An 18,175-nucleotide genomic window follows, 5' to 3' on the forward strand; every position below is an offset into this window, starting at 1 on the left:
CAAACTTGTCTTTTTAGTCAGCTCAGCTCGAGCTATTGGTTTTGGGGTGAGGAATGTACCCTGAAGCTTTGGAAGCTGTCCATCTGTTATATGCAGGATATAACCCATATAACTTAGCTGCTGCAGTAGTGATCTTTTGAATATCTAGTTTGTTAAGTTTACTTACACAACTATACTTCCGTGTCTCGTCTGGTTTGTGAAGGTACCAAAAAAATTAAAAATGTTGACCCTTCGGAGTCTGTGACCAGTCATTCCTCTTCTTAGTTTTATGGCAACATTACACCTAAGAGATACATATCATATCACATTCCCATAGCCACAGGCTTCAGAAAATGTCTTGTGTTCTGTATTGGTCACATTGTCACTTTTGTTTGAGTTAACTACAGTTCCTATGGTGCTTACAAAATCTGTAGCTCCAGGGGTAACTCATTACTGACTGCAAGACATTCACATTTTAGACAATTTACTAATCTTTGTAGAGTCTTTTGCCACATGTAAGGAGTCCTTAACATGGGTTTCTTCTTTCTCTTTATGAATCTGTGCTTCCAGATAAATATTTAGAAATCCTCCTTGACTCCATCACACAGGACTGTGCTTTATACTGCCTTCTAGATATGTCTCTTCAAAGATATTCCTAACACAGGAAAATGTGAATTTGTAACTGAAAATTTTCCGGACCTTAACCAATCAGTCTGAGATGTCAGCCAGATAATATGTCAGTACATATGGTTCATGGCTGCAATGATTTTCATGAATCCTCTTGCCAGGGTACACTTGAGAAAGAAATGTAATGGTTTAAAAAATATATGTATGTGAACTCAATATTCCCACCCTCTGGGATTTTCAGATTTCAGTTTTGGGATTTCTCTAGAAAGAACTGCATTGGTGGAGGCAATAAGATACCTCATTGTTTGCTTGGGGAGCAGTTTCTATGAGGGGGTAAAGTTGCAAGGCCTGTGGAACAGTTCAGACAGACCAAAGCACATAAATGTCAAATAGATGTTTGCTATGATCCATGCTATAGAATGTCTTCATGACCTGTGGTCCCTGGGCCATTACTAGTGATTACTGACACTACCACAATGATGTGGTACATAAACAAACACCAGGTCTTAGCTGACCCCCCCCCCCCCGATGCAGGCTGGATATGATGGCTTGTGAATTAGCTCTACAGCATTACATCATCCTCCAAACATTTTACATACTGTCAGATCAAAATCAAAATGATGTGTCAGACAGGTTGAGCAGAACCTGGACATGTCCTTACAAATGGAAATTGAATGAGAAGTTCTTCTAGGAATGAGTCCATTTGTTGTGAACACCTCATATGGATTTGTTTGCTTCCTTGTGAAACACACAACTAAGTAAATTGTGCATCAGTACTCCTTGCAGGCAAGCCTGAGAAACAGATGCATTTTCAATCTCATGGTTGCAAATGTTCCTCTATCTATTTCCACCCTTTCCACTGATATCCAAGGTCATTCTGAAGATTCAGTATGTTCTCCAAAAAGTTATTGTGGTGACTTCCTTCTGGCTCAGGCAAAATTGATTCTTCCTTCTTATGGTATTGGCCAGGGGTTATTACTACAAGCTTCCTCATAGATTTGATCTACTCACACAAGAGAGGGGAAGTTTGATACACTCCTGTCTCAAACAACTTCAACTGACTGAATGGATGATTCAGTTCTAATACCTTTTAGGTACCTTTTGCATGAGGACATGCAGCAGGTGCTAAAGGAGGAAATGAATCCTTCTACTGGGAAATCCTATGTTAACCAGTGGAGAAGATTTTTTTGGTCAGTGTTTCATCTATAATCAGGGCCCTATCCAGGATTATTACCCCTGGTTCTCAAACACTTGTGTGAGTTACTATCCTAGGACCTGTTTTCTCCTTTTGCAGTGGGTATTGTCAGCTTTTTCAGCATGTCAGCCAGTAGATTCTCCTCTTCCTTTCAGACTTTACTGAAGCTGTTCTACAAAGAGGTTTTTCTGTTGATATGTAAGGGCACCTGTTATTCAGGTGACAGTTAATTGGAATCTTTACTTTTTGCTGGTGAGGTTATTCCTATTTATGTCTGCACCAGCTATATGAGCTGATTTTGGCTCATTTCTTTTGGTAGACTAGTTTATTGCTCTAACATCTGCAAGAGGGTACCCAGGTTGTAGCCATTCATGGTGGATTAACCCTTTTGCTTTTCCATGGATATAAGCATATCTGTAGAAAAATCCTCATATATGCCCTTACTATTTTCAGAGTATACCTTGAATCTAGCCCTCTTTCTCCTTATTTTTTTTTTTTAAATTTGAATGACGGGGAGAATAAAGTCTATATAATCTGGTCATGCTTTTGCAACACAGATATATTAACTTGACAGTGCCAAATCCTTTAGGAAAGCTATATAGTTCTGGAGTTCATAGTATTGGATCGGAGAAGTACAATCTGTGTCAATTCAGACAGTTTCAGTTGGTTGTTCCTTACTATATCTTTTCTTGTTATTCCCACCTTGATAAAACATTTCCAGGCAGGATTAAGGCACATTTTAATACAGCCATTTTTCTTTGATGGCATATTGGTAAGGGGAAGATTCTAGAAGCATTCTAGAAACAACTATATGGCTCTCTGTAATACTTTTATTAAGGAGTGCATATTGGATGCCTTTTCTGGCTCCAGGACTGGCTTTGTTTGGACCATTCTCTAGGGGCTGCTGTTCCCTTATCCTTCATCCTCCCAGGCTGGATAGACTTTGATAATCAACCCAAATTGCAAACGACTACTGCAGGACTGAGAATGATGTACATAGTACAGCTGTGTAAGTTGCACTTACCATAACAGCAGATGTTAATTCCTCACTGCTGCAGTAGCCACACCCACCAAATACCCCCATTCTACTGCATATAGTTAGGTTTTAGGAGAAAGGTTATATGCTTAAATCTTTAGGGTTTCAGGGCAAGTAAGCTTTATCTTTTTGCTTAGGCAATTTCTACTCTTATTGCTGATTTTCCTCTAAGGGATTAGTCAATCAGCAGTCAGAGTGTAGGTGTGGGAAGGAGCCAGAGCTTATTGACAACTGGCTGGTTATTGTATGGTATGTAGGATATAACCCAGATAGCCAATGGCTACTACAGCAGTGAGGAATTTGACCATCTTCTGTTATGGTAAATGTGACTTACACACATGCACTTTCTCCCTTCTTTTGGAAATGGCCAGGGGCAATTACCACAAGCTTCCTCACAATCTGGACCTGCTCACACAAGACCTGGGGTGTTTGACACATCCCAATCTCAAACAACTGCAACTGACTGCCTAGATACTAGAATCTTAATACCTTTTAGGCACCTGTTTTCTGAATATGTCCAGCAGGTATTAAAGGAGGCAAGAAAACCTTCTACTAGAAAGTTTTATATTAGTAAATGAAAAAGGTTTTCTAGTGAGTACCAAGACAAGAAGCATCACCCATTCTAGGCTAGTGTTTTACTGGTTCTATAGTATTTGTGTGAGTTACTATCCCCTGGCCTGTCTTATTCCTCATTCAGGGTTCATTTTTCAGACATTTTATCATGTCTGTCCACAGATCCCCCATCCTTCAATGTACTCGCATGTGAAAATATTTTCAAAAGGGATGTTACTTAGCAAGTCTCCCAGAAAACATGTAGAGCTCCTCCTTGGAAATCTTAATTTTTATGTTAGAAAAATGAAATCTTGTTCCATTTAAACCAGCTTATCAGGTGGACTTGTGGTTCTTAACATGGAAAACAGGGTTACTAATTACTCTGACAGCTGCAAGAAGACTATCTGAGTTGCGAGCTCTTACGGTAGATTAACCTTATCTCATTTTCCGCAAAGATAGGGTTTTCTTAAGAGCATATCCTTCATTTATGCCTAAAATGGTATCCAAGTTTACCTTGAGCTTAGCTATCCATTTCTCTGTCTTATTTCAGGAACCTAAAAATCAGGGAGAAAAGATACTCCATAACATGGTTGTCCACAGAAAACTCGCATGCTGTCTTGACAGAACAAAATCTTTCAGGAATTCTCATCACTTATTCATTTCTAGTGAGAGTAAGAAAAAAGGATAACTATTTCTTGGTGGTTGTCTTATACTATTACCTTTTGTTATGCCCACCAGAGTAAGACAATTCCAGGCAGGGTCAAGGATCATTTTACAAGGGGCTTGGCTTCATCTGTGGCTGTTTGGAAAGGATTGGTTTCTGGAATCATTCTACAAGCAGCAATGTGGTCCTCTTTCAAACTTTTACAAAGAATTATAAACTAGATTCCCTCTCCAGATCTAAAACAGGCATTGCTAGGACCATTTTCCAGGGGCTTCTGGACCATCATCCTTCCTGTTCCCAGTCACTCTAAGCAGTGGTAATACACCCATATAGTCAAGGCTACTGCAGCAGTGATCCCTATGATGAACATAGTATAGATGTGTAAATAAAGTAACTATAGTAGTAGATGTTTGAATGATCACTGCTACAGTAGCTGCTCCCTCCCTCCATCCTCTATTTTGTATGTTTATTTTTGCCAGGGTGAGGATCTTTATTTTTGTTTTCCTGGCATTGCCCTTGTTGGATTTTAGCCTCTCTCTATGTTGCATGAATGCTCTGAAGAGCTTGGCATCCAAACCTAAGATCTGATGTTGTCAATCTTCATTCATTCTTGATGAATAGGACTCGGTTCCAATCCCCGGAACCGGCTCAGCTGCTATACAGCTCATGCCAGCCAAAAAACTCTCGAGCTAAGACTCTACCACAATGCCCCTCTTTCCATTACCCCAGTGTCACTCATCTAGTCAGGATGTAATAGATGAGTCTTTGTGGGTTCTGTTCAAGCAGCTTTATTATGTACAAACACATCTGGATTGAGGCTTAATAACTTTTAACTTTAATATAAACTTATATACAAACTAGCTATTACATTCATACATACTCACTCTCTGGCTGCACTCTCAAAATGGCACTGAAGCTAGCACATGCATGCTATTTATATGCACATTCAGTCCTTGAAATGCTTCTTAAAGATACAGCATACACACTCTGTTCTACATCCTCCCTTTTTGAAAAATAGGTCATGCAATATTGACAACATCAGTTGACATGCAATCAATACAAATAATTCTTTGCCATGCAATTATACAGAACTAGATACACACACACACACACACACACACACACACACACACACACACATATATATATATATATATATATATATATATATATATATATATATATATATATATATATATATATATATATATACACACACACACACACACACACACACACACACAATTATGTCCAGGTCGTTGTGTGTTTCACACTAGGTTTGGAAATATGACCAAATCATGTGACATAAAATTTAGAATTAGATTTGGCAACTGGGACTGTCTGTGCTGAATGTTCAACCATAGAGACATCAGGAACATCATCAGGAATGGAAGTAGAAGTTAAGACACATTCTACAACAGGAACATTGTCTGGATTGCTCTGAGATCTAGCGTCTGTATCACAGGAACAATGCTGTGATATCAATTCTGGTACAGGAAGAAGATGTCTGCAATTTCACCTGTACTCCACACCCTCAGATTCTATGAAGTAGGATCTCGGCTCAGTACATATACCTGTTACTTGACCAATCTGGTCGAAACTTTTTGCGATTTGTATCCCCATTCTCTCTCTCCTTCTTTCAATGGATGAAGAAATCTGCTCGATTTATCATAGATGGACTTATGGAAAGAACGCTTCCTGAATAATTGGGCTTTAATGGTTCTGTTGTTCTTAGCTTTAGGTCTTAACAAACTGGAACTAATAGGCAGTGTTGTTCTGGTTTGCCTGGATAGAAGTCTCTGAGCAGGCTAGCCAAGTATATCTTTATGGGGTATGTTTCTGAGATTAAGGAGATTCAAAAAGACATTGGTATTGTCACGCTTTGACCTTTCAAGTAATTGCTTTGCACTCTGTACTGCATGATGTTATGTGATCCTATCTCGCCTACATTCTGAATGATGGGTTTATGCCAAAGAGCGAAGTCTCTTATTGGCTGAGCTTACTATATCCCAGGATGCACCACTACCAGTCCCCCAGATCTCGTTTGCCGCTTCCCTGCGAAGACGTGGTCTCGAGCTGGCTGGGCTGAGTAGTTTTATTAACTAACTTTTCTGTCAGTTTTTGCTGTTTTGCTCACAAAAGCTGTTTTAACGGCTATCGCTAACTTTGTGTACGATTTGGATTGTTAAATTGTTGTGTGTGATTGGGTTGAGTTTGTTTTCGGCCCCTCCATCCAGGGCCTTCCGACTGTCAACCTTTAATACTTTACAGGGTCTCTAGTAATTCTATAATTGGTTTAGAGTTCCCTGTTCTTTTTTACAGGAAGTGTTTGCATTAAGCTATTACTGTAAGCTTAGATTTATCAGCAGTAAGAATTTAGTGGTTTACTTTCCTGTCAAAGTGACTAGAATTGTGTAACATCATGTCTCAAACCCCTAGGCCTTCGGGCTTTAAAAAATGTTCGAAATGCGGGTTTAAAATGTCTATCACAGACGATCATTCGCTCTGTGTATATTGTCTCGGGCAAAGCACTTGCAGGAGTCATGCAGTGTATGTCACGCTTTTTCCTCAAGGGTCCTCCAGGAGAGGAAAAATAAATTGATTCTTAAGGGGTTAGTTAAACCTTCCTTTGAAGAAGCCTTGGCATCCTCTCCTGCTCCGCCAAAAGAAATTCCGACCAGTCCGTCGGATCCGACTGCCAAGAAACTTAGGCAGGCCTCTCCTTCGGCTCAAAGACTTGAGCCGAGGTTGAACTGCCTCGATGCCACCAGTATCGACTCCTCTGGCTTGAGCCGATGGCTGGGGCATCGAGGCGGGTCACCTTCGCCGGCTCCGCTGCTCAGCCGACAAGGGTCGCCCAGACACTTCCTCCTCGGCGCCAGTCTACCTCGGCACCGATGGAATCTGCTGTGAGTATTCCCTCGGCGCCGATACTCATCGAGTCGCCTCGGGTCCCCTAGCCCTTTGGGGCCGATGGAGAGGCCTTCGAACCCGCTCTGTTTCCTCTCGGTCTTCGAGGATGTCGGATTCTGATATAGACAGGGTGCTCCAAAGACTGTTCCAGTCCCCAGTCTTCCAAAAATTTGTTTCGGTTCCGACCCAGCTGGTTTCGAGCCGATGACCTTGGCCCACCCCATTGCCATTCCTCCTCCGACTGCTTCGAGCAGGTGCTGTTGGAGCCGGTGGAGATCTCAGGGTCGGCTCCGACCCTTACTCCAACCCGGCCTTCGGGTCCGACTTTAGTACTCGGACTTCTTCGGCTCGACCGCTGTGTGATGTTTCGGAACCTATGCTTTCGGTTCGAGCCTCCCCTCGGTGCTTGACTGCCAGGACTTCCGTCGGCTATCACGGCTCGAGTCCGGACACTCCCAGGATTCTGGGGTCCGGCTTTCAGGGCCATGAGGAGTGCCTTGGCCAAGTCCTCTGCCATCTCTCCGGTTTACCAGCACCTTGCCTGGGCGTGGAGATTGGGTCTTAGGCAGTTCCCTGTCCGTAGCCAGCGGAGCCCCGAGGCCTGAGGTTACCCCAGTGGGGTTCCCTCCTCCTTAGGGTTCTTCGGAGTTGTCTTCAGAGGAACCCCAAGGAAGAGATCGTGCAAGAGGAAGCACGTGGACTCCCCGAGTCTATTACATCGACACTGATATGGATGATGCAGAGGGGTCCCAGTCGTCCTCGGATGATGTCTCATTTGCAGACATCTTAGAGATCCTCAAACAGCTGGATATCCAAACCCCTCTGCTGACGAGTCAGTGCTCCTCAAGGCCTTTGGGGCTCAGCCCTCCGCCTCCTGGGTGTCTCCGCCCGACGAGCTTCTGGATTTAGTTTGTCGAACATCCAGATACCGTGGAACCAGTCCCTTCTCGTCCAAATAAATTTTTATCTGCACCCCGAGAAGGAGTTCCTTACTAAAGGCGTGGCTGTAGATGCCATGGTGGTGGCATCTGCTACACAACAGGACGTGGCAGAGGCTTCAACGTCCATCCATCCTCCTAATAAGGAGTCTAGGAGTATGGATAGGTGGAAGCACCCTGACTTCAGCGGCCTTTACCTTAAGGTCTCTGAATTATTTGGCACATTTTACCAGGCTTCAGAGGGATCTGGTCAAGGAGTTGTCAGATTCCTCTCGGTAACCTACCTGAGCAGCTAGCCCAGTCGGTTAGCTCTCAGTTGGCTATCCTCAATTTCTAACTCGGCCCATGAGGCTCATTTCCTATGCGGCCGAAGGGGCGGTAGAGCAGGCACAGGCGTGGCTCTGAGACAAGCCTGGCTCCGCTTGTGTCAGTTCGGAGGCCTTCAAGTCTTCCCCTTTGATGGGTCCTCATTGTTTGGACCCAAGGTGAAAGACACCCTTACCCGCTGTGAGCAAGAGGGAAAACGTTATCTGCCGAGGTGCCGTTATTCCACTCCTTCGCCTTACCCCAAGGCCAAAGGAGGGAAAATGTGGTTCAAAATCTCGCAAGTTTTTCTCCCAACAGCAGGAAGATTCCCGCCCAGAGGCAGAGGGCGGGAAATTTTTCAGGGAGACGCCGTCCCAGAGGCGGCAGAGGGCCCCGCAATTCTGGAGACCGCGAGTCCTTTCGTGGCTCTTCAGCCTCCCACACGACATGAGGGATTGCCCGGCTGTGCTGCTCCGGAGCCAGTCGGGTGTCGAAGCACCTAAAAGCCTGGGAGTCAATCACTCAGGACAGATGGGTGCTTCGATCATTGCCGGAGGTTACACCATCCCATTCAAATACTCACCCCTACCGTCCAAGAGAATCCCGGACCCACCACCCAGTCAAAGGGAAATAGCAGCCGCAGAAGCTTTAAAGCTGCTAGAAAAAGGAGTCATCCAACCGGTCCCCACAGACCAGATCGGATCAGGAAATTACTCCAGGTTCTTTTAGTGCCAAAAGACAGGGGACCTGAGACCAATATTGGATCTCAGCAGACTGAACCAATCCGTCACGAAATCCAAATTCGAATGGTCACGTTACAATCCATTCTCCCGTTGTTGGAGAAGGATGTTTGGATGTGCTCCATAGACCTCAAGGACGCCTATTATCACATACCGATACATCAGGCGTCCAGAAGGTATCTGCGCTTCAGCCTGGGAGTCAGTCATTACCAATTTTGTGCTCTGCCCTTTGGTCTCACCACAGCCCCCAGGGTGTTCACCAAGTGTTTGGCAGTAGTGACGGCTCACCTGAGAAGTCTTGGATTCCAAGTGTTTCCCTATCTCGATGACTGGCTCCTGACTGCCACCACCAGGCATCTACTAATGGACAACCTCAAAGCCACCATCTCCTGGGTGTTTCCCTAGGGATTACATTCAATTGGTCAAAGTCTGTCTTGCTGCCCTCTCAGCATAAAGTTTATAGGAGCAGAGATAGACTCAAGATTGATGCGTCTTTCTTCCTGCCGAAAGGATCCGAACTTTACAGGGCCAAGTTCAAGCTCTGATCTCGAGATCCAAAGCCCCAGCCAGGATGGTCCTACAGGTTTTAGGCTCAATGTCTGCCACGGTTCTTTAGTTCCTCTAGCAAGATTACACATGAGGATTCTTCAGTGGCTCTTGTCAACTCAATGGTCCTTTCAGGATCTTCCCTCAATCATCACATCATGATTACGGAAATATGCAAAGGGACCTTCGCTGGTGGCTTCAGACATCCAACTTGGATCAGGGAAAACCCTTTGTTCTCCCTCCAGTGGTTACCCTGACGACAGATGCCTCCCAGATAGGGTGGGGGCATTGTCTGGGCAGGCTAGTTCAGGGCTCCTGGCTGCTCTTCTCCACATCAACGTGTTGGAGATGAGGGCTGTACTTCTATCCCTACAGGCCTTACACAAGTTTCTTCCTCAAGGCATCATCGCCATCCACACAGACAACATGTCGGTGGTTTGGTATCTGAACAAACAAGGAGGGACCAGATCGTATCCCCTTTGCAGAGAGGCCATGAGAGTGTGGGAATGGGCTGTAGCTACCAACCACTTCTTGGTAGCGACCCACATCCCGGAAAGTCAAATGTATTGGACAAATTAAGCAGGACAATTCTCTCTCCTCACGAATGGTCTCTAAACCGCACAGTAGCAGCCCAGGTTTTCAAGAGATGGGGACGCTGTGCGCAGACCTATTTGCAACTCCACAAAACACCAAGTGCCAAAGGTTCTTCTCCTTGATTCCACATCAGGAAGTACCAGCCATGGATGCTCTAGCACAACCTTGGCCAACAGGGCTACTTTATGCCTTTCCTCCAATTCCACTCCTTCCCAAAGTTATTCAAAAAGCTTCTCAACTGGGGTCTTCAATGATTCTGATTGCCCCATACTGGCCTCGTCAGATATGGTTTCCTTACCTGAAAAAGCATGCAGTGGACGATCCGTGGACCTTAGACCTGATCCCGGATTTGCTAATCCATCAGTCGGGACATTGGCATCAGTCCCTTCAATCTCTGAAATTGACAGCTTGGCTCCTCCACTTCCAACCTTAGTTAGAAGTCACACACTAGACCCGGAAGTTGTTCACATTTTATCTTCGCCCACAAACCCACCACTAACAAATTGTACCTCAGTAAGTGGAAGAGGTTTGCTATCTGGGCTCAACTCAAGGGCTTAGACCCTATCACTGCTCCTGTCCCAGAGGTTTTGAAATTCTTAACATCCCTGTTTAATCAGGGATCTTCTGTCTCAACTATTAAAGTCCAACTAGCTGCTATCTCTAAATTCCATGAATCCACGGATCCTCCTTTGATGAGCAGCAGACTATGCAAAACGTTCATTAAAGGTGCGAGTCTGTTAAGACCACCAGTTTTTCATCCTGCACCTCCGTGGGATCTTGATTTGGTGCTTCGCATTAACATCTCCCCTTTGAACCGGCTGCTACATGCAATTAAAATATCTGTCTTGGAAAACGGCATTCTTAGTGGCTATTACTTCTGCAAGAAGAGTCTCAGAGCTTCAAGCCCTGTCTATTAAACCACCGTACTTGATTTTCCACAAGGATAGAGTATCACTTAGGCCTAATCCATCCTTTGTCCCAAAGGTCTGTTCTAGTTTCTGTCTTCAACAATCTCTAGAACTACCAGTTTTCTTTCCAAAATTCTCTAATGAAGCAGAATACACTCTCCATAAATTGGATGTTCACAGGCAATTACGCTTCTATTTAGACAGGACTCAGCAACTTCGTAAGTCAGACCAGTTGTTTGTGTCCTTCTCAGATAATAAATTGGGCCAAACCATCACAAAAGCTACAATCTCAAAATGGATCAGAGATTGCATAACTCAGGCCTATTCTTCTTCGAATAAACATCTTACATCATCTATCAAAGCTCATTCTACCAGAGCTATGGCTACTTCTATAGCCTTTCATTCCAAGCTCGCTATATCGGAAATTTGTGCTGCGGCTACTTGGTCCAATCCACACTTTCATTTCCCACTACAAATTGGATGTGGCATCTAAAGGACGAGCATCATTTGGTTCCACGGTACTCAGGAGTGTTTTCCAGTGAGCCACCCAGGATTCAGGTGCTAGGACGCTGTCCCATCATTCAGAATGTAGGCGAGATAGGATCACATAACATCTTTTAGTTATGTACTCACCATAACTTCAGATGTTTGGGATCCATCTACATTCCTGATACCCACCCTCCTTCCCCTGCCTTGCAGATCAGAAGAGATTGAACGGTTTTGAGTTCAACTGTTTTATCTTGTTTCATCTGACGATGTTATATAAGCAGGGTATGCGTGTGTGCATGTATGCGGACAAACTAGATCTGGGGGACTGGTAGTGGTGCATCCTGGGATATAGTAAGCTCAGCCAATAAGAGACTTCGCTCTTTGGCATAAGTAGTCGGAGCCGAGGGATCGGCTCCGAACCCATCATTCAGAATGTAGGCGAGATGGATCCCAAACATCTGAAGTTATGGTGAGTACATAACTAAAAGTTTAGCTAGTCCATTTGACTGTAGATATTCTGGACTACTAGTAACATGTACAAATCCCAGTCTCTTGCAAATTTCTGAAACAACTGACTAGTAAATTGAGTACCATTGCCAGAAATAACTGTGTGGGCTACCATGGACTGAGAAATGACGGTTCAACTTAGTGATAACAGCAGTGGACGTCAGATTATGTAGTAAATCAATCTCAAACCAGTTTGAATAAGAGTCTGCCAACACCAAGTAATGCTGATTGTTCCAGTCAAATATATCAGTGATTACTGTTGACCAAGGTAGTTGAGGAACCTGACTTAGCTGAAGTGGTTCTTTTTGCAAATGCGGCTTAATACTATTGCATACTGAACAAGTATAAAGGACTTTATCAATGTCTTTTACTATTATTTTATTTTAATTTTTTATTTATTTAACATTTGTTAACCAGGAAAGTCTGACTTGGAATGAATCTAATTTTCAGAGGAGGCCCAGGGAGAAACTCTCCAGCTGCATGTCTTTCTAACGTGGGGGGAAACCGAGCACCCGGAGGAAACCCACATGAATGCAGGGAGGTCATGCAGACTTCACACAGAAGGCACCCCAGCCGAGAATTGAACCAGAGAACCTCTTGCTGTGAGGCAACAATGCTACTGCTGCACCACTTTGCCGTCCAGAGAAGGCATACTAGAGAAGGCCAAAATACTAGTAATCTCGCACTTCTTTTGGTAGACTCAGAACCTAGGTGACCACAATGGAAAATGTGGATATATTTATGTTTTAAGGAAGCAGGAACAACAATTTTGGGACCTTTGAAAATAATGCCATCTTCCATCAGCATCTCATCTCTGTAAGGCAAATAAGTTTGCACTTCAGGTGGTACACAAGATTGCTTTGACGGCTATCCAACATTAATGTAGTGGTTGAACTTTTGCAAAAATGGATCAGTCTTTGTATGATCTCTCAGCTCATCAAGTTTCGTGGTAGAAAAATTACACACTTCCATTACATCAAACTCAAAATTCTCTGCGTCAAGCTGTTCTGTTTATTTCTGGGCGATCTGGATATGGTATCAGTCGGATAAAGAAGTTTGTCTTTTGTGTAGACCATTTTGAAGTTGACTTTTGCAATTTGAGCATCATTCTTTGTAATCTTGCTGGAGCTGAATGCATAGTCTTTTTTAGAATAGTAAGTAAAGGTTGGTGATCAGTTTCAATCTGAATAGCTTGACCATAGATATAATCATGAAACTTTGATCATGCAAATACTATTGCCAAAAGATGTTTCTCAGTTTGAGCATATTGCATTTCAGTTTGGGTAAGGGTTCTAGATGCATAGGCTACTGGTCTGCCTTCTTGAAGAATATCTGCACCAAGACCAAATTTTGAAGCATCACAGGAAAAAGTGACTGGTTTATTGACATCATAGTGTCTTAATGTAGGTGGGGTGGCAATTTTCTGCTTAAGGTCTTCAAATGTTTTCTGGTGCTGTTCCAACCAAGACCATGTAACATTTTTGCATGTCAGCTCCCTCAAAGGTGCTGTCAACTCACTGAAGTCTGGTATAAACTTGCCTAAATAGTTGACCATGCTGAGAAAACATTGTAGAGCTTGAAAGTTATCTGGTGCTGACATCTCAAGAATGACTGCTTGCTTGGATGGGTCTGGTCTCAAGCCAGTGCTGGTAAATAAATGACCTACATATGTAACTTGTGGTAGTCTGAATTTGTACTTTAGAGGACTGAGCTTTAAGTTCACTTCACATGCTCTGTCTAGAATTCTCTTAAGGTTTCTGTCATGCTCTGCTTTGCCATTGCCTCCAGCCAGTAAATCATCTACTATTATGGCACAAGGACAACCTGAAACAATTTGCTCCATTGCACACTGAACTTTACTTGCAGAATTTATTCCAAATAGCATACTTAGGAATCTATATCTGCCAAACGGGGTAGTAAAAGTAGTCAATAATGAGGATTTGTGATCAAGCATCACTTGCCAAAATGAACTTTTTGCATCCAAAACAGAAAAAAACAGTGGCATTTAGTATTAGGACTGCAACTTCCTCGACTGTACACATTGGAAGATGTGGTCTCTTTAATGCTTTGTTCAAATCTCTTGGGTTAATACATATTCTGATTTCATTTGTCTTTTTTGTGAGCTGCTACCATAGATGGCACCCATTCAGTTGGTTCTGTAACTGGACAAATTACACCTTGCTGCACCATTTTATCCAACTGAGCTTTGACTTTATCCTGCATAGCTATCGGAACTTTTCTTGTTGGTCTGACTACCGGACTGACTTCTGGGTCTAGCTTTATAGAATACAAAACTGGAAGTTTGCCCAACTTGTCATTGAAAACATCAGCATACTCTGAGAAAATGGCTTCAGAAAAAGTGGAACTAGGATATGTGCTTATATGATGAACTTCTTTGATAAAGGAAAGCAGATTAATTCTCAAACTTTCTGTGAGACCCAATAATGACTGTACAGGTCTTCGAACTACATAGAATAGCAAGCTGTAACAGTTCCTTGCCAAATAACATGAAAGCACTACTGAGCCTTCGGTTTGAATTTCTTCACCTCCATAAGCACAAGTTTTGCACTTCTAGCCATAAGTTGTTCCTTAGTTCTCACCTTAGCAAATGTGTCTGCTGACATAATATTATACTTTGAACCTGTGTTTACTTTGAACTCGGTGGTTTTGCCATTGATCTGAACAGCACAAAACACTTCATTCTTTGCCAACAAATTCACTGCATCAACCTTTTCACCAATTACTGATACACCATCTACGTGGAAAGCAGAGTTGCAGCTCTCTATTTGATCAACTTGCTTTTTCGAGTGACCCTTCTTTATAACTGTGAGGTTTACTTGATTTGCAAAACTTTTGAAAATGGTTCCATAATGCTAAACATTTCTCTTTTAGACTCATGATTGGCACCACAATTGCAACAGTTAACAATAAAGCTGGATTTGGGTGTTGATGATTTACGTTTGTACTGCAAAGAGCATGCTCCTTTCTTAGAACTTGCTGGAAAATGACATGGTTTCCCATGAAAACCCACAGGGGCTGTAGCTGCCATGTGCTTAGGCCAGCTTTTACTTACCATGTGTTACATGCTGTCTGCATTTGCTCTGGAGCCTGCTGAAACCACGCTCTTTTCACTTGCAAGCATACTTGTGTGTCTTTCTGTAACTTCATGGATTTGACAAATCTCAATAGCTTTACTCAGCATTAAATCAGTCATGAAGCAAAATCCTTCTCACAGCAGCACTATTAATGCCACACAGAAGCCTGTCCTTCATCAACTCATCCTTTAAGTCACCAAACCGACATATTTTAGCTTTGTTTTTCAGGTCAGTAATGTAAGCTACAAAAGTTTCCACTGGTTTCTGATCTCTTGTGTAAAACAAATGCCTCTCTAATGTAATATTTGTCTGGGGGTTACAGATTTCTTTGAATTTGCACTTCAAATACTCGGGGTCTTCCCTTGATTCAGTCTGTACAACAATATGGCAATTTTCACCTTCTCCCTCATACACTGCTGGTGCATACACAAATGAATGCTGGCTGCCAATGGCCTCAGACCCAGCTAGGTTTAGCAAAATTAATGCCCTGGTGCATGCATCTTTGTCAGAATAAGCTGCTTGTATAAAAATATTGTACTCTTGCTCAAATATTCTCCAATTTTCTGCAATATTCTGATCAAATACAAGTGTTGAGTGTTTTCGAAATCCATCTGCCATTATTAACACATACCAGTGAAGGGTTTTTCAGATATGCACGAACACACACACATATACATATGCCAGAAATTTATGCCAGTATATGTCATTTTGCCAAATAGCACAACAAGCCTCTGAATTACTGAACTTTGTGAAATAAGTCTCTCATGCACTGTAATAGTCTTGAAATTACTGTACTGAAAGAAATCACCTCTTAGCACAAGAAACATTTCAAAATAACCACACTGTGCGAATGAATTGGGCAGAAAAAGCTCAGAGTAAGAAACATTTCAAAGTAACTGCACTTTGCGAATCAACAGTACACAGCACACTGAAACTTCCCCAAAATGGTGGTACTTCGCTAGATAATTCTTTACAGTGCAAGAAACACTCTGTAATGGTGGCACTTTGTGAATAGATGCACCCAGCACAAGGAACTTTTTGAAATGGGTGTATTTTGAGTGTACCTCATGAAATAGTTGCACTTTGCACACAAATAAACTATTTGGAATACATACACAGTAATAAGAACACACTGTAACCACTTCTACACACTTTGAGACACTTCGAACAATTCTAGTTATGCCCTGAATATATACAAAGTAGTAGTTATGCCAAATACAGTACTTTGCCAATAAACATGCAGTCACCTTGCTTTAATTATGCTTAATGTGCCCTTTTTGCCCTTATTACATTAGATTTTCTCGTTTAATCTCTTTTCATGCCCATTATACTTTTCTTGTGCTTGTTTTACTCTAAACATGCCTGGTTTGCTTTAAACGTGCTTGTTTTGCCTTAAACATGCCCATTTTTGCAATTCTGAGGTAATTCCAAACTCCTTATGTGCTTTTCCGATAATCGTTTTATCAAATATCTTAATTTTAAACATTTCATTTAATTAATAAACCTTTTGTGCCTCTCACTTGTTTAATAATGTGGTTTGTGCCCTCGTAATGCTCCGATGTTAAGTTGTCAATCTCGCCTTCATTCTTGCTGAATGGGTTCGGAGCCGATCCTCGGCTCCGACTCAGCCACTCTAAAAGCTCGAGAGCTAGTTCCACCGGCTCAAGGCTCCCCTATATCCCACAATGCTAGGCAGTAACTCCCCAGATCTCGTTTGCCGCTACAGCGATCGAGGTGTGTTCCTACCGGCTCAGGTTAGTTTTTTGGTAAAGAACTAGTTTCTTAGCCTTTTCTCCCCTTAAAGTTAATTTTTCTTATAAATAGTTAGTGTTAAATTAGTTTATCCCATTCCCGTTAACTTTCCACCCCCTTTTTTCCACAAAATCTTAAAAAATTTCCCTAGGGCCCTAGGCCCAGTCCCTCCCTTCCTAGTGAGTGACTGTGTTTTATAGGGAATTTTATTACTATTACTATAATTTGTTTAAATTAGTGTTAATTTAACCCTAAGTGTAATCGGTGTGTGTGTGTGTGCTTGTGTGTTACACTTTCCCTTAGATATGTCTAAGGAATCAAAGGTCTCAGGCTTTAAGAAGTGTGACTCGTGCTGTCAGAAGATGTCTCTGACAGACGGTCACACTTCTTGTGTGTACTGCCTGGGACCTTTGCACCTGCAGGACTCATGTGCTGTTTGCCATGGCTTCAGCCCTAGAGTCCTGCAGGAGCGAAAAAATAAACTTATTTTAAGGGGCTTACTTAAGCCTGAGGGTCCCTCGTCTCAGTCATCGTGGAAACCCTCGAAGCCTTCTAGACCTTCGACTTCAGCCTCTGAGCCATCTTCTGGAGGCACTAAAGCTATTCGAACATCGGCTCCGGCCGGAGCCGATGAAACTCGAATACAAGCCCCTACGGTGTCCTCGGCTCCGGCCGGAGCCGAGGAAGACATTACTCTGTCGGCTCCGATTTTATTATCAGAACCGACATCCAGGAAGAGGTCCCGATCTCCATCTATCGGCTCCGTTCATTCGGCTCCAGCATCACCCTTGTTGTCTGAACGGAGCCATAGATCCCACTCTTCTAGGTCTTCCAGGTTATCGGACCATGACCTTCAGAGAGTAGTGAGTCGACTTCTTAAGTCCGAGGCATTAGCCCAGATGCTTCAAAGTCCGACTCAACAGTCGAGACCTATTCCTACCACTCAGTCTATTCCTCCTCTGACTCTTTTGAGTTCGGAGCCGGGGTGGCTTGGACCCGATACTGGGGTGGCATTGGAACCGATACCTTTGTCTTCGGTTCTGTCGTCAGCTCCGATGTCTTCTTTGGAAGAATCTCGGCGCCGGACTTCCCTCGTCGGCTCCGAGGGGGCGAGTGGCATCGGACCCTTGTCCGACCCCGCTCTCCCTCTCGGTGCTTCGGCGCTGGTGAGTTCGGCTCCGACATCGGCCTCGGAGCCATCACTGTCGGTGCCGGGGGAGGTTTTCAGTTTTTCGGAACGGAGACCTTCGGCTCTGCCTGACAGGGGTGCCTTTGAGGTCATGAGGAGCGTGTTAGAACCAGGTTCTACTCCCCAGTCGGTTCTTTCTGCCCCT

Source organism: Protopterus annectens, chromosome 10.part0 (assembly GCF_019279795.1).
Source record: "Protopterus annectens isolate FY-2018-M chromosome 10.part0, PAN1.0, whole genome shotgun sequence".
NCBI lineage: Eukaryota > Metazoa > Chordata > Ceratodontiformes > Protopteridae > Protopterus > Protopterus annectens.